At 42.4% G+C, this 24409-nt stretch overlaps 1 long non-coding RNA gene across 10 annotated transcripts in view; it reads right to left on the bottom strand.

Moving 5' to 3' along the window:
• The window catches only part of LOC307176410, a 397378-nt gene that overhangs the window by 47570 nt on the left and 325399 nt on the right, over window positions 1–24409 (bottom strand). The window lies entirely within an intron of this gene.

Consider the following 24409-nt stretch of genomic DNA (forward strand, 5'->3'; position numbering starts at 1 on the left):
CTACATGCCAGCAATGCCCAAATTTATGTCTCTAGCCCAGACCTAGCTCCCAAACTCCAGATTAAAATTCAGCTCTCAACTTGATATGTCCACTTGGATACCAAACCAACCTCTCAAACTCAACATGTCCTAAACCAAACTCCTGATCGTTCCTATCCAAGCTTAGGCCATTGGCTGCTTCTCCATCTCAGAAGATGGCAATCAGCTTTCCAGTTGCTTAGGTGAAAATCTAGGAATAAAATACAGATGGCCAAAAAGCACATGAAAAGATGCTCAACATCACTAATTATTAGAGAAATGCAAATCAAAAATACAATGAGGTATCAGCTCACACCGGTCAGAATGGCCATCATCAAAAAATCTACAAACAATAAATGCTGGAGAAGGTACGGAGAAAACTCTCCTACACTGTCAGTCGGAATGTAAATTGATACAGCCACTATGGAGAACAGTATGGAGGTTCCTTAAAAAAACTAAAAATAGAGCTACCATATGAACTAGCAACCCCACTCCCGGGCGTATATCTGGAGAAAACCATAATTCAAAAACCACATGCACCCCAATGTTCATTGCAGCACTATTTACAATAGATAGGACATGGAAGCAACCTAAATGTCCATTGACAGAGGAATGGATAAAGAGGATGTGGTACGTATATACAATGGAATATTACTCAGCCATAAAAAAGAATGAAATAATACCATTCGCAGCAACATGGATGGACCTAGAGATTGTCATACTGAGTGAAGTAAGTCAGACAGAGAAAGACAAAAATCATATGATATTGCTTATATGTGAAATCTTTAAAAAAAGGAAAAAAAATGGTGCAGATGAACTTATTCGCAAAACAGAAATAGAGTCACAGATGTAGAAAACAAACTTGTGGTTACCAGGAGGGACAGTGCGGGGGAGGGATAAATTGGGAGATTGGGATTGACACATAGACACTACTATATAAAGATTAGATAACTGATAAGGACCTACTGTATAGCGCAGGGAACCCTTCTCAATACTCCATAATGACCTATACAGGAAAAGAATCTTAAAAAGAGTGGATATATGTATATGTATAACTGATTCACTTTGCTGTACACCTGAAACTAAGACAACATTGTAAATCAAGTATACTCCAATAAAAATTGTTTTAAATAAATAAAATAAAATCCAGGAATAGGAATTATCTGTGCTGTCTCTCATACCCCACATTTGTCAGGAAATACTCTTGGCTCTATCGTCAGAAAATATTAAAATTCAGCCATTTCTCACAAACCCACCACTACCACTCTGGTCCAAGCCACCATTATCTTTCACCTGCATTACTGTAATAACCTCCTGACTTTTCCCCTCCTGCCTTAACCTCCTACGGTCTATTCTAAGCACAGCAGCCAAAGTGATCCTCTTAAGATACACATTATTTTATGCCTTTCATGCCCTGCTCAAAATATTGCACCGGCTCTCCATTCCACTCAAATAAAAGTCAAGTGTTTTGTAGACAATGGGTCTGCAGACCCGATGTGATATGGTTCCCATTAGTTCTCTCGCCTCTCAACACTCAGCTTTTACCACATGGCTCTCCTTCCCACTCCTACACAATCACCCACTGCTTACTATTCATGTTTGTGTACATCTTATCTAACTGTTGAGTAATAGGAATAGCTAATCTTTGAAATCTCATATTTGCGTAGCAGTTAACAATTTACTTCCATATATAATATTTCATTAAATCCTCACAATAGTGTTGTAAACTAAGTGTTCCTTTCCCCTTTTTACAGGTAATCAATTTGAGGCTCAGAGAGGTTAAGCACCTCACCAAGCTTCACATGGTTAGTAATTGGTACACTTGTATTCAAATATAGGTCTGTTTGACCCTAATGGGTGAAAAGAAGACTTAAAGTTGATTGATTCCTCTTAGATGAAGGTCCTTTACTTAATGATTTTATTTAATCTCCTTAATCTATCATCTTCTCTCCTTCCGTTAGGCCCTACTCCGTTACGCAAGGTGTCTTGTACATAGCAAATGATCATAAAATGTTGATAAGCATCATTGTCGTCCTCATCATCATCCTCATCCTTACATTACAAACTCTATCTTTTGAGCCCTTGCTTCAGTCTTCATGGGTCATGTTCTTTTTAGTTCTTCATTCATGAACTAAAGAAAGAGACTTGTGGGCAGCAAGGATGGATAAATTCGGTAGGCAATAACTGTCTGTGTTTCTTTTTCTTCTTTCTAAAAATTGCTACCTATTTGTTCCCACTGTCTGTGACCATTCCCAAAGAGATGCTTGGTTCATTGAGTTCCTACCTAATTCCCTTCCCACCAGCAATGCAGTTATTCAACTTGCCAATTGCCTGTTTCCAAGTGGCCTCACAGTTCCCATTTGTAAAAGTCAATATGGTCTAACTCATCATTATTCCCTAAATGGTTCACTTATATCCTGGGATATAATTCCTTTTCAGAAAGTGTTCAAAGCTTGTTCAGTTATCTAGTCAACAAGTATTTGTTTAGCAACTAACATAGCCCAACCTCTGATATAGGAATTGGGAATAGACAAAGAGACAGGACCTTGGCCTTCTGATGGTATAACAATGGACAAAGATAGGAACTGAGGTAATTTTAATCTGTACCTAGGATATAAATATCTGAGATTTACCTAGAAGATCAATCAATCTCCATTTTACGGATTTTAAAACTGAATCCCAATTTTTAAAAACAGTTTTCAGTTTTTTATACTAATTATTTTTATCCCAACAGGCTTTAAGTTTTTAAAAGATCATGTACCCATTTTTTAAAATACTATTTTTAAGTGATTTTGATGGTTCACAGTTTTCTTAATTGAAGATGCCAGTTAAGGCTTCTAATTAGCATGAGGCTGTGTTGCTACACTAAATTGATTTCATTCCAGCAAAATTAGAAAAACTTGACATTTTGCTGAGCCTGTGCATTACTAATAAGTTTAAATATATTTTTTCTATTATAATTGCCACAATTTGTGTGTGTGTGGATTCCTGGGGATTCAGGGAGAACAGTTTAAGAAAGTCTGCTAAGATAGGAGAATAATGATGCCAGCATCAAGACCAGGGCCCGAAGTCTTGTTGTCTACCCATATTTCTCCATTGATCATTCATTCAACAACCATTCCTTAAACCCCAGCTGTGCTCTGGTTTCTCTGGTATGTACTGTGATACAAAGAGCTACAGAAGCTCTCAGATAAGAAGGAGGCTGAGAATTGTAGGCTTGTGAGCAGTGAACCGTTCAAAGAAGTCAGACTAAGTGGAGGAATAGTGAACAGAAGTTTGGAAGAGGTATGAAGGGATCTGGTTTTAAGAATTTAACTCTATTTCTGCTTTGTTTCAGAACTTTTCTCTTTTGTTGTGTTTCTCCTTTTAATTATTGTTCAAAATTCTTTATACCAGCATGTCATAGTTTATTCAACCTGACCCCATCGTTAGATATTTGAAATTTTTACACTGTTAAAAATAATATGTATGACCTTCATTTATTCCATAAACACTTACTGAGCATCTACTAAGTGTATGACACAATTCTCTCGTATGCGGTTAGGAAGTTGATTCAGGCAGACATTCTGCCTGCAATAAGTTTTCAGCCTAGTAGAATATAGCTAGATCATTAGGTAGATCTACTCATGCCATAAGAGGAATTGCACGAGTGCTGTAAGAGATGCCCAGTTACACTTCTAGAACAAATGATTCTATAATTCAGGGTCAGTGAATTATAAAAGACAGGAAGATTAAATTAGAATAGTTAGGGCAAATCATTCAATGTCTTGAGCTCCAAGTTAGAGAGTCTGTGCTACTTTTAGAGATCAGTGGGTTACCATCCATTAAGGCATCATAGAATAATGGTTAAAAGAGCACAGATCCAACAATAAAACGTTTAAATAAACCATGATATGTACAAATAAAGGAACACCTTGAAGCCATTAAAATAAGTGGTAGAAGAATAACTAGTGGCTTGAAAAGGATTTATAATACTATCTGCATAGAAAAGTCAAATCATAAAGCAGTATATCCAGTATGATCCCAATTTTGTATCAGAAACAAAATATAGAAAAAAGCTGGAAAGACAAGCTCAGCAATTTCTTCCTGGTTATTTCAGAGTATAGGGATTATGAGGGATTTCATTTTTTTCTCTGTGTTTTGCTTTCTTTTTTCCATTTTTTTCAACTGAGCACTTAATACACCCCTAATTGTTCAGTATTTGGATTGTTTCCAGTTTCATTATTGGAAGTAATGGTTTGCTGAACATCCTTGTACATAAATATTTGTATGCGTACCTGTCCATTCATGTTAAGTGGAATTTGGGATCATGAGGTGTGCCCACAGGACACATATTAGTTTGGTATTTAAATTTTTAACTTAAAAAATAAAAAATACATGGACTCTGGAGCCCGACTCCCTATGTTTGAACGTGAACTCCACTGCTTCCTAGACTGTAACCTCCAGCAAGTTACAGTAGTTTTCTGTGCCTCATTTCACTCTTTTTAAAATGAGGCTATTAACTGCACCCTCCTCATGGGGTTGTTGGGAGGATTAGAGGCATTAATTCCTACAAGGGCTTACAGCAGTGCCCGGCATATGGTGAGTGTTTAATAAATGTTAGAAATCATGGATTTTTATTGTTGATAATACGATAACGAGTTTTCTTATTTTGTTTCTCCCTGGTGCTTTTTTTGGAGGGGGTGGGGGGTTCATTTAATCTTTTCTATTAGGACAGTATTTCATACCTGCCAAGTAATCTTTTACTCTCATCATTTCTTCCTATAACCACTTTAGAAAACGCTTTTCAAGGATAATCCCCAGGTCACACAGCATACAAACCATTTGTTCTTCTGCTCTTGATATGAAAACTTATTTTTTTAATATTCTTTCAACTATCCAAACACTAGTCACAACATATTTTGGCATGGAAGTTAGTTAGGATGTAGTTCTACAATGTCAAAATCAATTTTGAAAGAACACTGGGCTCCCTAAAGGATTTCAAGCTTCACTTTTCAAGGGAATATTACAGCTCGAACAAGCATTTGTTCCCAACATTGCCCTCTGGGGCCTTACTGAGATATCAGATGAAAGCAAGAGAAGGGGTCTTTTTTTTAATAAAGTAAAAGACGTTCCTGCCAGAAGCAATTACTTAGCATGGAAGAACACATCCTTTAAAATGTGGGGGTTTTGTAGAGGATAAACCTATCACACAAAATGTTCCGTTAAACAAAGCCTTCCTTGCAACGTGAAGCTCCTTTAGGATCCAGACTATTCTATACAGTGGCAAAAGAAATAAGCCCTTTCCAGAATCCTTTGCACTTCCCTCCCTACATATCTGTAACTGATAGAAAAATAATACGTATGCCTCACAGGAAAGGAGTACTGCAATCAGGATACCTTGTGTTTAGACCCGCTCTGCTGCTAATTACATGGGTGACATTGCACTAACAGTTACAATATAACTTCTCTGAATTTCCATTTTCTATCTGTAGAAATGAGGCATAGAATCAGCTGATTTCCAAGTTCCTTTTGGTCCAACATTCTAACTTGCTTTTCCTTCTTTTGTCATTTCCTTCCAGACTTGGCTCAGAATTAGGAATGCATTAAATATTACAGCAGAATTCCCCTTAGCCCTTGGAGAGTGAGGGTGAAAATTCCTAGGCTAATATTTTCTTCCTTAACACACAACCCATATTTACAAGAAGCTATTAGGCGTCAGATACTGTTATGTGGTGGAGACACATCGTGCACAGAATAGAAACAGTCGAAGTCCTTTGAAGTTTACCATAGCTCAGACGGTGAAGCAAGGGATGACAATTAAATTCGATAGGTGCTCTAACTTCGAGGAGAGCCAGCTTTGAGATGCTGTGATTTTAAAGCTGGACCAACAGGAGAGAAGATTCTCATTGTACCGATGTGTCCGTTTCTTCAGTCAACCCTCCCTGGTCCTTCTCAAAATCTTTAGTCCAGACTGAGGAGATGTTCCTCCTCAGGGCTCCCACGGCACCTGTGCTTACTGCCATCTGATCCTTTAATACGTTGCTTTCACAAGGTCTGTGGATCTGTGTCTACCCCAATAGACAGCAAGGACGTCAAGAAGTAAGACGATTTTCATGTCATTTCATTCCTCCACCTACTTTAGCATACAGCACAGTTCTTGATGCCTAGCTGGGGACCAGAAAATGTTTGCTGACAAGAATTAAGAAGTAATCCATTTACCACTTGAGAAAAGCTGTGATAGGTGGTGGGACTCAGGATCTAATTAGAGTCTGATCAGCCCAGGAGTCAAGGTCCATCTCTGGCCAACATCATACCGTCTTACATAGAAAATGTCCAAATAAAGGTAATTCTTTGATTATCTTCATTCTCATGTACAGTTTTCTTTTACTGCTCAGGTATCTGTAATTCCCACGTTTAAAAAGCCATCTGGGAGCATGACATTAGCAAAGCTCTATGATTTCTCTGCAAGAGGTGAACACAGGTACACACAGAATAACTTGACATTTCTCTGGCTTTTTCTGTTCAGTATTGGAGTCTTATCAGCAAGGGGTCCCTAACTCTCATTTCAGGGTGCACGTTTCTAATAAACTCAATACAAGTCCAAAATTAACAAAAGTATTTTAATACAGCTCTAAAGTATTGGCACCACTGTGCCGATTGTCTAAAAGCAGACAAGCCACATTCTGATGAAGTTCTGGGGTACCCCTGCCAGGCAACCTCTTTTGCCAGCTTGAATCAGGAGGAAAACTTTCTGAGTGTGCAGCTGGCTTGTTGTCTGGGGATCTGCGGGTGAGTTATCAGCTAACACCTTTGCTTCCTCCGCCACCTGGCCCTGATCCATCTTTCCTCCTTTTATTTCTTCAGCTCCTCTCGCTCTTCAGAAGCGGAGTCTCTTTGTTCTCTCTGAAAGCCCAGCTCTCTTCCACCTCCTTGGCTTTGCGTGGAATGAACTTCTGGCATCAACACTCTTCCACTTTCCAAACCATCTTCACTTATTCAAATCTTTCTCGTTTCCAAGGTCCAAATCACATAGCAAATGCTCCAACATGTCTTTTCTGATTGCTCCAGCTTAATATAGCCTTTCCCTCCTCTGAGCTTTATACGGAACCCTCTATTTATACATATTCTTCTTATAACTTCCTGCCTGGTGTTCTGGGAATTCATGGACTGGCCTTATCTTCCCTGCTAGCTGCAGGCTCACTGAAGGATGATTCATTGCTGTATATTCCCAGCACCCAGTACCTTTGAGACTGTAGCGTGGATTGGTACTCCCACTCTTGGATTTCTCATTCTTCAAAATAATAGACGAAACTGGGGTTTGAAAGGAGTGAGGGAAAACTGAGAGATTTGGTGGCTATAGAACTTCCTCAGATTGCATCCTTTGTTTCCTCTGGTCTGCGCTCAAGGTAGGCTGATTCTTGGATGGAAAGCATTCAATTCCAAGGAAACAGTGTGAAAGAAGGCATAAAGATGTGAGGAAGCATTGACTCCTGTAAACTGTGGAGTGACTTGAGTGCTGAGTCCACAGTGGAAAAGGAGATGTAACTGGAAAGGTAGAGAATCTTCAGATGGAGAGCTACCCAAGGATGTTAAGCATGTGTGCTTCTGAAAGATGACCCTGAATGTGGTTTGATTAAAGACTAGGAAGGGGCAGGGCAACCAGCTAAGGGAAAGTTCATTGCGATTCATTGACAATACAATTTATTTTCATTTACCCTGGGGTGGAAGAAGAAATGGTACATTTGGAGAGCATGCAAACACCTTTTTGACAATTAAAAAGACTTGCAAAAAACAAATGAGCTAACTGTACATGGAAGCCTTCAAAAAACCAAGGCAACACACAAATGTAGGATATGTATTTCCCCAGGCTAAGGGAAGAAGGCCACTTCAAATTAAGCTCTGTTTCCAGGCACATCCTATTTATTCATTTTATTTGCACAGTGATTTACACCTATTTTTATTTGCCACATCCATTGTTCCCTAGAAAATGAGGAGGACAAAGGTACTACAGAAGCTGGCTGAGCTAAGAGAGGGGAGCAAAGCACAGACCATTAAATTCAAAAATGTATTTTAAACTAACACAACATTGTAAATCAACTATACTCCAATAAAATTTTTTTTAATGTATTTTAAACTAAAAAAACCCCAAACATACTCTTTTCTTTTAACTCTTCATACTTAAGTGTCTTTGGGTAAATTTTGGCTCATTTCCGTCCTGGGATTAATGGCCGAATTCAAAGTAAATAACTAGTGTTCACTGAAAAAGGTATTTCCCTTCATCTTAGTTCCTTTTTTCTTCTGTTTTGGATATTCTGCCTTCTTGGGGCTGCCATTTTGAGAGTTCTAAAAATAATATGTAAAGAGAGATGATAAGTGGAGAGAAATTCGAGGGGAGGAAGGAACCCAGAGTTGGTTACCTTGAATTGTGCCCTTCTTCCCCCTTCACTGGGCAGAGCACTTGATGAAGAGACACAGGACTGACATTCTTGTCCAGGGTCTTTTATGAATTCTCTAAAGTCCATTTTCCTATATGATAAGTGGGATTAACAATAATAACAGCTAACCTTTAGAACCCTTTGCTCTATTATATATCTCAGGGGCCGGCAGCTATAGTTTGTAGACCAAATCAACAAATCCAGCACACCACTTGTATAGCCAAGAGCTAAGAATGATTTTTACATTCTAAATGATGGGGGTAGGAATCAAAATAATAATGATGTTCTGTGACATGTGAAAATTATGTGAAATCTAATTTTGGTGTCCATAAATAAAATTGTATTAGCATACAGACATAACCGTTCATTTATCTATTGTCTACAATGCGTTCCCCATTGTCCGAGTTCAGGCTGCTATAACAAAATACCATAGACCAGTGACTTAACAGAAATTTATTTCTCAAGGTTCTGGAGACCAGGAAGTTCAAGATCAAGGTGCTGGCAGATTCAGTGTCTGGCGAGAACCCTCTTCCTGGTTCATATACAGCTGTCTTCTCACTGTGTCCTTACATGGTGAAGAGCAGAGAGAGATTAATTCTTTGTCTTCTTATAAGGGCACTAATTCCATCAGGTGGGCCCCATACTCATGACCTCATCTAAACCTAATTACCTCCCAAAGGCCCCGCCTCCAAATACCATCACATTGGGCGTTTAGGGTCTCAACATATGAATGTTGGAGAGACACAAATATGCAGGTCATAACACACCGCAGTGGGAGAGCTCAGTAGCTACAACAGAGACCACGTGGCCTGCAAAACCTAACGCATTTACTATCTGATCCTTTACAGAAAATGTTTGCTGACACCTGCTCTATGCTTTCCACAGTCGTACTAGTGAGTTTCCCCAATTTTCCCATTTTACAGGTGAGGAGACTAGGAAATAGAGTGATTTCTCTAGTTAACTATTACACAGGTAGGAAGTGGACTCAGAATCCATACCACCCAGGTAGTCAGACTCCAAAATGTTCATTCTCCTACTCTATACAATGCTGTCTTCCTACTCTTCTGTGTTGTTCCCCAAAGCAATCATTCAAAATCCCTTGAATGAGTTTGAAGTTGAAGTCCATGGGCTCTGAGAAGTCTTTCTCCACTACTTCAGCCCCTATGACTCGTTTTCTCTTCCTAAATTTTCATATCACTTTTCGTTCCATTCTTAGTGGCTCTTAGCCACCCACTGCAGTCACTGGGTTCCTCTCCCAGTAGATTGTGAAACCCATTGAGAACAGGTGATATGCCTTTATTCTTACACCCCTGCCATTAGCACAGTGCTGACTTGTGACAGGAGCTCGAAAACTGCAAGTTGATTGAACAAGTGTGACTTAATAGGTGAGCATGACTCTTCTCCCCTCTACTGAAGTAAGATCATTCAGGACAGGGATCAAAACCTCAGCTTCCTCTGTTTCTCCCCACAGGGAAGAGAACAATTCTAGTTCCCAATGGTCCACTATTAGAGAGTCCCTGCACTGATTGAAAATGAAATTAAAGATGTTATAACCCTTGTTTATTGACAAAGGTGTTTGACCCAATCCACTGAGAGGGACTGCCTGCTTTGGGGCCATTTCAGGGTTTTCTTCTCGGTTCATCCTTCCTATTGCTAGCCGGGTCATTTCTGTTCTCTCTTCAAGAGCCTTTATTGACTCACCATTATCTACAGAATCAAGTCCAATTTCCTCAGCTTGGCAATCAGAATCCTCGTGCGTTTGAGCTCAACCAACTCTCCAGCTATGTCTTTCCCTCTGTTTTCTCACATCCTAGATTCCTCAATATTCCCCAAACCGCTATCCTCATCCCGTGACCATGCCTTTTGACCATGCTGGTTCTCACCCACACGTCTCCATCCACCAATATCTTCAAATGCTAAATGCCATGTTGAAGTGCCACCTCCTTGAGGACAAGGAATATGCCTCAGTCATCTCCACTTGTCCTATAGTGTCCTTAACCCAGCAGCTGCACACAGTAAGTGCTCAATATTGGCTTGTTTGCTGTTAGGTTCCAATCCTTTATCCATCTACCTAATCTCACCTGGATCCTTTATGGATAGATAGGGGTAGGGGCACCTTGTGAGGGCAGGGAAAGGAGCAAAGGCTTCTGTGTCTTCCTCAGGCTCATTCACTCATTTCATCCAGCATTTATTAAGCACCTACAATGTGCCAGGCAACATGCTGAAATTTTACATTTATTATCATTCTGTCACTTACATTCCCATGTGAGAGGTACTATTATTAGCTTCGTTAGGCAAAAAAAGAGAAACCTGGGCTCAGAGAGGTGGTACAATTTGCCCAAGGTCACACAGCACATTTATGTCTGATCATAGAACAAAACCTATGGTCTTTCCATTATATGTCATCACCCTAAGACAAAAACCCTGACAGCAAGGAGCTCATACACTTAGAAAGGATTTGAGTTTTATAGCCTGTTCATTGATATATTCATCCATTCATTCTACAAATATCGCACCAGGCATCGGGAACACAGCTGTGAAGAGCAAGCAGGGGTCCTGCCATCTTGGACATTACATTAAGTGGGAGATGTGTAATAAACAAAGAAATAAACAAAATAATTATAGACTGTGATAAGTGCTATGATGAAGGTCACCATTTGCGGTAGACTTAGGGCAAGGTTCTTTGAGGAACAGACGTTAAACTGGAGACCTCAAGAACGAGAATGAGATTCGTCATGGGCCAGGAGGAGAACTTTCAAAATAGCGAGAACAGCTAGCGCAAAGGCCCTGAGACTTGCAATACACTGGGCTGATTTGCAAAACAGAAAGGAGGCCAATGTGGCCCAGCAAGAGAGATGGGGGTGAGGCCAGGTGAAGTTGGAGGGCTGGAAAACCGCCATGTGACTCCATGTTGTAGAAAGAAGCCGTCCATCCGATGTGATCATAAGCACTTTGTGAATGGTAAACACCCCACAGAGGTAACTGATTAGTACAGTTCTAAAAACTCGAATCCTGGTGTCTTATTCATCACATTTTTAGATTTTAGAGAGGTAATGTAGTGAGTATAGAGAAGTTATGAAATACCTTAGCAGGGACTAGAGTATACCCCGTAACCAAACACATTAATATTTCTGCAGTGAAGCATGTGAATACCCACACTAAGTGGGATAAATAAAGGGGACAGATAACTTCATGGCAATTCAAGGCAAGTGTTACTGACAAATAAGTTTGTCAGCTCAGTTTTTACCCAAAATGGGTGACAAAATTTTGCTTTTCACAGTATATTAGATTTCAAGCTTATACATAAGGGACGGTGAATTGGTGTTGGTCTCATCCCTGCTCTTCTCTTTTCCTCTCTCTGCCAGAAATGCTCCCTGCACAGCTGCTTGGGTCCTTACCCACCTTGTTAATCTTCAAAGCCCAGGTCAGGTGCCACCTCTGAGAATCCACTCCTGCACCCCATTCCCAGGGGAAGTTAATTTTTCTGGCTCCTAGCTTCTTCTGTACATTGCACGAATAGCTGTTGCCTTGTCGAGCTGTACTGTAAGTCTGTATATATAGCACTGAGCCCTTGAGGGCAGCAAACACGTCTCACCCACCCTTAGTCTCAAGACTGAGCACGGTGCTCCACTCAAGATGTTGTTCAAACATTGCTTGCCGAATTGAGCTCACTGACCTTCCACCAGGTCTCCCTTCCTTTGGCATGATTCTTCATCAACAGCGTGCACACACTCTCTGTTTTATCTGGATAAGACAACTGCTTTGACTTACTCAAAAATTCGGCTGTGGGGCTTCCCTGGTGGCGCAGTGGTTGAGAGTCTACCTGCCGATGCAGGGGACACGGGTTCGTGCCCCGGTCCAGGAAGATCCCAAATGCTGCGGAGTGGCTGGGCCTATGAGCCATGACCACTAGAGACCCTGGCTCCTTTATTCAATGGCTCTGACATTTTCTAGGACCTTGGAGTTTCCACTGGACCCTCTGCATCCAACCAGCAGGCAAAGGATGGGAGAGAACATGAGAATTTCCTGGCAGGGAGGACAGATCTGAAAGTGATATTCACCATGTCTGCCCATTTGTTATTGGCTGTAACTTGATTACACAACCACATCTAACTATAAAGGAGGCAGGAAATTTCATCCAGTGGTATGCTCAGAGGAAGAGGAAGGAGGTCTAGGGAGTGTCTGGCTAGTCTCTGAAACAATCTCCATCAACAAAACTTAGTTTTCAATGGGAAAAATAACCTATTTTCTGTTGAAAGAAGGCAACCACTGTTCCAACATCTAATAAACAACCATTTTCTTTGACTCTAGAGTCAAAATCCTAGTGCAGTCCCTCAGTGATCACCCAGGCGGTATCCCATGATGATGACATATTTCAAGAATGCTGTACGTTCAGCAAAGCCTACAGACACTTCCAGTGCCTCCCTCTCATCATCTGTGGATTACCTCCTTAGAATTCTTCCCTTCTATCATACATCTTTTTGGATGATCTGCTTCTTGCCCAAACCCTTTGGATAACTGGGTCCCTTTGGTCCGACTGGAAGGCGGAGAAGCAAACTGACCTCAGTGACCTTTCCCATCTAAAAGAGTGATGGGTGTGTAAAGAGGCGGAAAACATAGGAAACCCAAGAGAGTAAATCATAATTCATTGAGGAGGTAAAACAAAGGACGTTCATGTGACTTATTCACATACAGATTTTTTTTAATTGTCAAATGAGGAACTCTACAAACCTGGGTGGGGTTTTCAACATGATTGGTCTAGCTGAAACAGAGGGGGAAGTGAAAGTCAAGGGACAGAATGGAACATTGATTTGGGGTACAAAACCTGCACTATCACAAATGTTTGGGTTTGTTTTTCAAACACCTTAAGATCTGTGTTGCAAAGAGAAAACCTCTGACAATCTGGTGGGTGGCCATGAAAACGTCCTGCTCAACTCTTCCGCGATGAGAAGCATAGTTGACTAAATGCCCTGTTGCTGGGCCCGCTACTGCGTTCGTGCCAAGACCACACACACACCCCCAAAGGATGCTCCCTGCAAATGACTGAGGATGGCAAGGTGACTAGCCGTAGCCCATTTCTGCAGGACAGAGAACTGCTGTCATGGGCAGTTTGGGCTCAAGGACTCCCACTGGCTAGCCAAATACTAGATTTTAGATGTGCACTCCGATGTGAGGTTCTTTCTCCCCAATTCCTCCTTCCCCCTCTCCTTTCACAGGTGTGAGACCTGTACTGGGGTCTGAAAGCTCTCCCTGCCTCCTCTACTTCCTCCTCTTTCTTCACAGGTGTTTCCTCCAACAAATCTCTTGGGCATTTCCTCCTGTCCTAGTGTGTGCTTCTCAGAAACCAAACTTCCACATTAGTCCATTCAGATTTCCAGGTGATCCAGTCAGAGATATTTTTTAATAGCTCCTCTTACATTTAGTGTGAATTTTATCCAGAAAGTTGGAAAGAACTGATCATAGAAAGACAAGTGTTCTCACAGTCCTTGACCCAAGGAATTTCTGGCATCTGAAGAAACTCTCCTCTCAGACCCCGCTGAGTAACAGTAATAATAGTTACCACAACAAAATCCTCTCATCTTTACTCTGCAGTAACCAGCTAAATTATATGGGTGGGTACCAAATTCTCACTTTAGAGGTCAGAGGTCCCAGAATGCTGAGGTGGCTTGATGAAGTGACCACGCGTTAGTGGACGGCACGGTGAAGACCGACATCGTCCAGCCCCTGGTCCTCTATGTCTCCCATGCTGCCACATTACATAACCTCATCTTTCACACCCAACCGCAGGACGGAATCAACTCAGGAAACCTGAAGTGGCCATTTGACTGACATGATTAGCCAACTCAACCTAAAGAAGCTCATTTACGCAAAACAAATAGACATCAATTCCATGGGTATTTTTCAACCACCCTTAGTTGACTGGTCAGAGTCACTCTCAGCAACCTGAAAGGCCCCATCAGGTTCTGAATATAATCCCAGTGCCCAGAACCATGCCAACAATACAGATGTATTCTTTGCCTCACAATTATTGGACTGACACTGGGGTTTCCCAAAGAGCAATATCTGCTTTTCAAATATGACAAAGTTACAGCTGTCTTTGTAGAAGCTGCTCATTTCGATGGCAGACTGAAGACCATAACATGTTGTGGCAAAAAGCAATTACCGATAATAGCATTTATTGCACCCATACTTTGCTGCAAATACTGTGCCAGAACGCCCTCAATTATTGCCCCATTTTGCAAATGAGAAAATTGAGGCTTGGAGATATTAAGCAACTTACCTAGTGAGTCACAGCTAATAAGTGATAGAGATGAGATTCAACTGAGATTAGACAATCACTCTATCATTCTATCTCCTTCCCAAGAATACTCTAGAATCGAGCATAAAAGTGTCCATTTTGACCCAATAATGGGGGCAAACAAGACTGAAATCATGAAAAATCCAGGAGAATCACCTACTTAAAAGAAAATATTTTCTACTGCTTCATTCAAACTGGATGAACTAAGTGATACCTAGAGAGGGTGTTTAGACATTTTGAGCTATGAGCTCAGTGGAAGAGGTTTATAATTATCTCATTAAATGCTTAATAAACTAATGCTTCTAAGGTGCTTGGTGACTTCAAACCATCTCTCTGTAATATTTTCTGCAGATCTCTGTGATTTTGTTGACATTCTAATAGATGAGCTTGAAAAGCCATAGGAAACTGCCCAGAGAGAAGATGAAAGAGAACAAGGTACCGTGATTTTTCATTTTGCTGAGAATGGTCTTGGTCATGCCCGTGCAAGCAGGCCTTGAATGTACCTTCCAGTCCTCTCCTTGACCACAATGATCAACCCACACCAAAGGCTGCAAATGAGCACTGTGATAGGTCAGATTCATTTCTTACCATGTTACCAAATTTAGGAGGGCTCATCTTCAGACAGGAAGAATAGCTCCAGGACAGCCAGACTCAGAGAAATGAGGAAACCAGAATAAATGAGGAAAAAGGCCAACCTAGTCAGTATATTCATCCATTACTTTATTCATTCCCCAACAAATATATATTGAGTGCCTGTTTTAGGTCAGGCACTGCGTTAGGAACTGTGAACAAAACAGACATGTTCTCTAGCCATGAGAAGGAAAGAGAGATGCCAAAGAAAGTACTGCCTGCCCCATGGCCATGACCCTTTCCTTGTTCCAGCCCCAGTGGATGAATCACGATGCTTTACAGCTAATCATAGTAACTGCACTCGCCTTGCCAGAGACGGGTTTGGGGCTGGACATGTGACATACTTCTGGTCCACGGCACGTAAGGAGGAGCACTTCTTGGAAAGATTCCCTCCCTAATACATGAAAGGAGCCCTTTTCGCACACATTCCCTCCTTTCTTATCTGAAACGATGTCTTAAGAAGAAGACATGATGCTTGAAGCTGAGGCAGCCATGTTGCAACCATGAGGAGAGTCATTGTCAAAACTCTAAGGACGGAAGAACAGAAAGGTGTGCAGTGCATGGGCCCTCGGTGATGTGCATCAGAGTCTAGCAAACATGTGATCAGCTCAGATGGGCTTAATCCTTCTTAGGATGTGTGACGTGTCATGTTTTATACATAATTACAATAAAGAAACGTGAAAACCTGTAGCCTCCATTTATTCCAGCTCTATTTTGTACCAGGTGATGGATAAGATGCTTTTCACAATGTCTTTTTTCATCAGCACAACAGAGGTGAGCTGATGCTCACAGGAAAAAGGTGAGACAGCCACCTCCTACTTACCCACACCAGCTGCAATTTTTAATCTCTAGCATCCCTTCCGCCCTTCTTCTGTTAACAGCACCTCAGTTTTCCTGTGGGGAACCACATTCCACGTAGTTCTGGATGAACCATCAATCATGGTATCCTGGTCCCTCTGCCACATATCTGACACTTAGTAAGGCCTGAAAAACTACTAACGGCCTCTCTAAAGCAGACTTGTCTTGTTTTCTTGACTCCATTTTATATATGTTTATATGTAAAAAATCTGTCCTCTTCCAAAGACTTGACTCATTTTTTTTCAAGTGGATCATTTCTTTCATATCTTTTCTAGGAAACCACTTACTCTAAATAGATTTGCTATATAACAAAGTTTCTACCTGAGAGACAAGTAAAGTTCCGGTCTCCCAAATTCCAAGTTTTCTCTCCACAGACTAGCTCTGGAGGTAGGTAAAGAAGGTACACCATTACCAGGGAAAAAGGAGTTAGAGAGGAAATATGTGGGGAGACTCTCACCGCTCACACTTGTTAGAGAAATATTGTAAACAAACGCAAACTCTGAAAACACAGATTTCCCTGAAAGTACACGGCCACTGCCAGGAAAATATCGCACGTGTTTAACACTGGAAAGAAATGCAGAGATAAGCTTTGCCTAGAAAGTTCACGAATATTTGCAATCTGTTGATGTGGCTTACTACGAACTTTTAGATTCACACTGCTCAGACTGTATGGTGCAGAGGCTGGCAAAGCATAACTCGAGGGCCAATCTGGCCTATCCCCCTGTTTTTGTTAATAGGGTTTTATTGGACCACAGCCAAGCCCACCTGTTTAGATATTGTTTATGGCTGCTTTTACACCACGATGGCAGAGTTGAGTCTTTGTGACAGAGATCATTTGTCCTGCTAAGCCTAAAATATTTACTCTCTGGCCCTTTATAGGAAAAGATTGCCCATCGCTGGTCTAGTTTAACAATATCAGCGATGATGATCGGTTATTGAACATCTGCACTGATCACCACATTTTGGTCTCAGACCCTCTGAAACAGATACCCAGTCTCATTTTCCCAAAACGGAAGCAAAATGAAGCATAGAGACCTTTAGCAACCTACAAAAAAGCAACACAGACAAAGCAAGGACTCAAGCCTAGACATGTACATTCATTTACTAATATTTGTTGATCAACTGCTATGTGCTGGGCATGAACCAAGTGCAGAGAACACAGTGGTAAAAAAAAAAACAAAACACTGCATCACTGCATTGGGAATTCCCTGGCGGTCCAGTGGTTAGGACTTGGTGCTTTCATTGCCTGGGCCTGGGTCAGGGAACTAAGATCCCACAAGCTGCATGGTGTGGACAAAAAAAAAGTGCATATTATATATGGTTACCAGTTGTATGAGAAAAGCTGTGAGAGAAAAGTATAGGGTAAAGGGTATTAGAGAAAGAAAAGTGGGGGTCAAGTGTAAGTAGGAGGTGGGGTGGGGGTGGGGGTCGTCCCTCAGGCTGGAGCCTGCAATAAGCTTACTTGCAAAGGCTTATAGCCTTATAGCAGAGCCTGCAATAAGCTTACTTGCAAAGGCTTTATTGGGAAGTGGAGTCCAGGGCAGCGAGGCAAGGAATGAGGGAAAGCAGATGCAAGGTGATGTTTACCAAGCTGGCACCAGCCTTGCAAGAAAGTACAGCCAATGGCTCAGACGATGGGCCAGATGGGAAAACTTGGACAGCTTGTCCAGGAGAAGGAAGGGAGAGAGATATATCTATTGGCTCGTTCCCTTCTCCTGCCTTCCCTGAGGAATGCTGAGACAGCCTGAGGTGTTAGGAGGCCAGGTGATACTCAGAAGGTTGGGCTGCCCATCAAGAAAGTTGCCCCAGCACAGAAGATCAGAAGAGGCTTAGAAAATCTAGGAGACCCACAAAGTGGATCAGTCAGGGGCCAAGGTCAGGGAGCCTCTCTGAGGAAGTGACGTTTCCACTTGAAACTTGAGAAATGAAGTGAATGAAAGGAAGGAAATGTTATAAAGGCTGAGGTGAAAGGTAGTGCAAAGGTCCTGAGGCAGGGAGAGATGGGCATATTTGGGAAACTGAAAAAGACTTGGGGCTCAGAAGTTCCACTCCACAGATCCATATGCCTGCTCTACCATTTACTAGCTGTGTGACCTGGGGAAGTTTCTGAACCTCTCTGAGCTTCTGTTTCCTCACCTGTAAAACGGAGATCATACTTGTTCCTATTTCAGAGAGAGATCGTAGGATTAAACTAAACATCATGCGTTAAGTACTTAACACAGTGTCAGGCTCATAAAAGGCAAACAGTAACGCTAGCCATTGATTTTATTATTATTAATACTACTACTATTACTTACTCTGACCTATTGAATTAAAATAGCTGAAGACGGGCCGTGGAATTGGCATGCTTAGCAAACCCCTGTGATGATTTGTATTACAATTCAGTCTTCTGTAAAAGGTTTGTGCACACAAACCCTTGCCACACCTCCCTGCAGGGCCAGTGAATTTCTCAATTCTACTGTTAGGTTTGGCCCATTGGATTTCTTTGGCCAGTGGACTGTGAGCCACACCCTGCAAAGGTCTAAGGTGACTCTGCCTACCTGAGGTTGCGTTCTTAGACTCTTGCCTTCTGCCAGAACTGCCCATTGTGCTTTGGGACTGTTCCTTCCAAGGCAGTCACAGATCAAAAAAGCCTATGGAGGACTTCCCTGGTGACAAAGTGGTTAAGAATCCACCTGCCAATGCAGGGGAAATGGGTTTGAGCCCTGGTCTGGGAAGATCTCACATGCTGCAGAGCAACTAAGCCTGTGCGCCACAACTACTAAGCCTGCACTCTAGAGCCTGCGAGCCACAACTACTGAGCCCAAATGCTACAACTACTGAAGCCCGTGCACCTAGAGCCCATGCTCCGCATCAAGAGAAGCCATTGCAATGAGAAGCATGCGCACAGCAACGAAGGGGAGCCCCCGCTCAGCGCAACTAGGAAAAGCTTGCGTGCAGCAACAAAGACCCAAAACAGCCAAAAATAATCAATCAATCAATAAAGCAAAAACAAACAAACAAACAAAACCCTAGGGAACTGACCCATAATCAACACACAGCCTGAAGCAGAGGCCCTGCTGACTGTAGGCATCATGTAAAATGAAAGGAAAATAAATTTTAGTGATTATAAGCACTGAGATCTAGGGAGTAGGGGGGTTCTTTGTTATGCAGCAAAACTGATAAATACACTCCCTACTGATTCTTTTATGCATGCAATTATGAAAATATAAAACACTGAGGCTCCGCTCTGGGCTCTTAGGAGAGCTTCTTTTTCGCAGGGACAGATATCTGTGCAGAGACTCGAGGAGATACACGTATGTATTGAGATGGAGGCATGGGAAATGATAGTATCAGAGAATTAGCTCTCCTGGCTGGCGTTCACAAATACCCAGAGCTAACATGAATGCATTCACTCAAATCTCTCCAGGCTCTTTTGTAAAGGGGGCAGCCCCTTCCTAGCTTTGACATACACCCCTCCTTCTGCACATACCACCTGGGTGATTTCTGTTCCCTTCTAGGCATCTTGAGATGGGCATTTTCATTTTCTGCTGACAGCAGAGGGCACTGGATATGAGTGCCTTTCTAAGCTGTCACATGGATGCTATATTTTTTATTGTCATAATTAACACTATCATCATTATCATTGTCATCATCATCATCAGGCTTGGCCCACAAATACATCAAGATGTGTACATCGATTTGTTGAGTGTGAATTAGCCTGTGGGATCAGAGTCCTGAGCCCAAGGTCACTGGTCTATCACAACCAAAAGCCCTAGAGAAAAAGAGAACCTGGCAGTGTTTAGGATCTGAAAGGGAACGTCAGCAGAGCTTGCTGACCTGGTGTGAACCAAGTATCCTGAATAGGCACTTCACAAAAACCCACAGAACTTTGCCCGCTTAGAGTCTCCACACTGTCCCACTGACACTCACTGAATGACCACACCCAGTGCCTTTCGATGACTCTGCAGGGCACCATGCCACCACCATAGCTAAGATGATCTTTCATTCTTTATCAACATCACCACAGTTTTGTTTGGTTTTGTTTTTTAATATTTATTTATTTGGCTGTGCCGGGTCTTAGTTGCGGCACGTGGGATCTAGTTCCCGGACCAGGGATCGAACCTGGGCCCCCTGCACTCGGAGCGCAGAGTCTTAACCACTGGACCGTCAAGGAAGTCCCCTCACTGCACTTTTACAGGCTCTCTACAGTGTTGTGTTTTCAGGTTTTCTTATCTCCTGAGCCTTTTTTACACAATCCCTGTTCTTTTCATTCTTTCCGCTACGCTGTCCAGGCAACTGGCTTTTCTTGCCTGCTTCCATGCATGTCACAGACTGGCACACTCCACAGCGTTTGCTCCAATTAATTCTTTGTTTTGTTTGACTTCTAGCCAACAGCCAGCCACTCCCTGGTTTACTCCAGGTTGCTCAAATAAATAAACTGAATGTTAATGTGTTGCTCGTTGATGATAATTAAGTACAGAGACGGGATAACCAGAAATAACGGTTTTCTAGGCGCCCACAGTAGCACAGTAGTGGTATTGGGTTTTGGTTTGGTTTGGTTTAGCGAGGGGGGTGGTGGTAAGGATGTCCCTTCTTTAACATTCATTATCTCATTTGATTCTCTCAACAGCCTGGCAAAGTAGACAGGACAGGAATTATTATCTGTATTTCACAGATGAGGAACCCAAATTCAGAAAAATTACATGACTTACTTGCCCAGAGTGACACAGCTCAAAAAAAGCTAACTATGGGGCTTCCCTGGTGGCGCAGTGGTTGAGAGTCCGCCTGCCGATGCGGGGGACACGGGTTTGTGCCCCGGTCCGGGAGGATCCCACATGCCGCGGAGCGGCTGGGTCCGTGAGCCATGGCCGCTGAGCCTGTGCGTCCGGAGCCTGTGCTCTGCAGCGGGAGGGGCCACAACAATGAGAGGCCCACGTACCGCAAAATTTAAAAAAAAAGCTAACTGTGGCTAAAACTCAGCCAACCTGATTCCCAGTCAGCCAAACTGTTGTGAGTGGCTCCATTTCCCATCAGGTGGAATAATAATAATACTTTACATGATGCATTATATACACGCTGACATTTTCTGGATTATCTGGAATGCTTTCCATTGACCTGCAGTTGTGTGAGATGCTCTATAAGAAAAAATTTGTGGTCAAATACGTCTGGACTATGTTATATACTATGTCCCCCTCTGTGTTTCACCATGTTGATTAGTACATGACAGCCCCTGAGAAGTCCTGCTGTACACGACTTAAACAAATGTATGACCCAGAATTCTCCGAACATATTTGACCATGAGGAGGTAAGAGTGGAAGCAGAGAGACTACATCCCAACAATACAGGCAAGAGGTTGGGGATATCTGAGCGAAGGGGAATGGTAGCAGAGGGGCTGAGACAAGTAGATTCTGGAATATTTCAGATGCAGAGCCAATCGGGTTCACTGGTGGTAAAGGGTAAGAAAATGAGTGGAGGCAAGGATGACCTGGAGATGTTAGGTCTGAGCAAATAGATGAATAGAATGGCCACTTCCTTAGAGAAGCTCTCCCTGGACTAATAACCCCGCCTTATCTTACAGCAGCAGACCCCTTGCCTTCAGAGATTGCACAGTTTAATTTTATCTTTGTGGCTGGGATTTTTACAGTGGTTGAGCTTATAGTTTTTGGCTTACCACTGCACCCCAGTGTCTAGCACATTGTAGTCAATAAATATTTGCTGAATAAATGAATGAACAGAGGCTACCATGTAGCAGCCGCTTAACAAACTGTAGCTACCATATTATTAATCTACCTAGTATGTAGGTCTTATTAACATTACTAGTTGATTTAGTATGAAGTGGGGTGTTGGAGAAAGGTGCGAGAGGAGTGACTGCTAATGGGAAGGAAAAGAGGGTCAGAAGACCCAGTTCTTATGGGAGCCCTGTCCCTATATTTCTGTACTTGGGTGAGTCCCCTCCCTTCTCTGAGTCAGTTCTTCCACCCCATTCAACAAGGGGTAGAACAATACGATTTCCATCAACTCTGAGCCTTCCCGCCCATGAGCCTAAGTAGAAGCATGACCTGTGTCCTCAGGAATGTGCCATGTAGCACCGCCCAGTACAGACCATGTCTGACCAAATGGTCCATCATCTAGTAGAGCCTAAGTCCTTTAGCACTGCAGTCACCAAGAGGACTTCCTGGAGGTTTTCCTTCCTCCTCCTTCCAAGAGCCTGAAGTAACAGATGAATATGGTGAGATTCAGTGGAGGAAAAGCCTTTTCCTGTTTTCATTCCTCTCAATCCAATGGACAAGCCTGCAGTAGGAGCTTGCCTCTTTCCTGTCCCCAAAGAAGGACACTTGAGCAAAATCCATTGCTCCTCTAGACCTCGCTATGCTCTGAACCTTACTTCCTACATCAGAAGTAGTACTTCTCTTCTCTTCGAGATAGGAATACAAAAAAACAAAACAAAACAGAACATTTCCCATCTGAACATTTTTTTGAACCATTCTCCCAAAAGGCTGGTGTTGGGTTCCCAGATCTGGGCAGCTTGCATGACCAGTGGCCTCACCGTAGTACACGCAATGGGTCTACACGATTTCACTCGCTCTATGAGAGCTCTTCCAGACAGGGCTACTGGGCAAATGATGTTCATCTTCAGTTCGTTCAATGTTGTTTTTCACTTGGTTGCCCAGAGCAAACATCTACCCTGAGAGATTCTCCCCCTGGGGACATTCTGTCATTGCTTTCCTTGGTGCAGATGTTTTAAGAGTCCCCCAGTGCTAAGGCCTTGCTTGCCTCTTTCTTTCCCCAGAAGAGGTCACTACTTGATTAAGAAAACAGTAGCCTGACCCCAGCCCTCAGTCCCCCCACTGCTATTTAATGAACAGTTCTTCTCAGCGGTTAATAACCAAACACCAACAGCTGCCCAATCCTTCCTAATAGTCTCATCATTGATTTTATTATCATTGTTATTGTGAAAAATATTCATATCGCCACATCAGTCTTGCTTTGCATAGATCCCAGCATGACGGTCATTTTATTTCCTCCTCAAACTGACCCTCGTGGCTACTTAGCCTAGTTTACAGGTGAAAAGACTGAAGAACAAGGAGATGAACTGGCTTACGTAAAGATTATCAACCCACATCTCCATAACAAGTTCAGGTGTGGAAAGAAAAGGCATCAGAGTTTCATTGGCTGAGCCACCCTTCTAAAGGCAGGAGAGAAAGACTGGAACATGGCAACAATTCAAGGTGAGAAGTGTCACCCTATGAAGACAGAAGGGAGGTGATCTGAAAGCCGGTGGCTTAGCTGGAGAACAACCCAGCATCCTTTCTGTTTTCAGGATTCCCAGAAAGTAAACAGCAGAAGCCCAGCTACAAAGACAATGGCAGCAGAAGAACCCACCTGGCCATCATGGGGATGGGATCAAAGATCAGGCTGATGAACCGTGGATTCTTTGTCACTGAATGAAGTGCCTGAAATGCATGGTTACATCACTGTCAGTGATGGGTTTCCAGTAACATATAGAGGAAAAATGGGGTAGAGTGGACAGGTAGTGATTTACTAGAGCTGTACCAGAGACTCACAGGAACAAGAGGCTTAGAGAACAAGATCATAGCAGTCTGGACGATTAAAGAAGAGGAAGCTCAACAGTGACCTTAGAGGAAAAAGGAAGAATGCAGCTGAATACCACCATCAAAGTTGACCTAGTCGTATTTATTTCTAAGTGACCATTTAGCCTCAAAATCTCAGAAGCAACAGTCATACAGCCAAGATTCCAAATCTGAGAAGCAAGGTCCCAGAAGTATCCGATGGGCCAAGCCCTGGACATTTGCTCAGCTCTGGTGACCTAGGGATGAGGGTTGAGTCTATCCTCTCTGACATCTGTGGCGGGTGAAGGGCGCTTCTCTCCAAGATTACAAAAAAGAGATTCCATACCAACAGAGGAGGAGGTTGGATGCTGGACAGCTCCCTAAATGGAAGTCTAAGAGAGCTCACCACATGTGAGGTTGATATGCACCCGTATAAATCCAATGGTTCTTCCAAAGTGCCCTAGAAACTGTGGCGCATTCTCACATTCATGGTCAATATCGATAGTATCTGTAATTTAATGAGTACCTACTATGGACTGAGCAAGGCAGTAAGTTATTATCTTACACGTATGATCACATTTGATTTTCACAACAGCCCTGCAATGGTTTTTATTAATTCTATTTCACAGAAGAGG

This window comes from Stenella coeruleoalba (genome assembly GCF_951394435.1).
Source record: "Stenella coeruleoalba genome assembly, chromosome: 17".
NCBI lineage: Eukaryota > Metazoa > Chordata > Mammalia > Artiodactyla > Delphinidae > Stenella > Stenella coeruleoalba.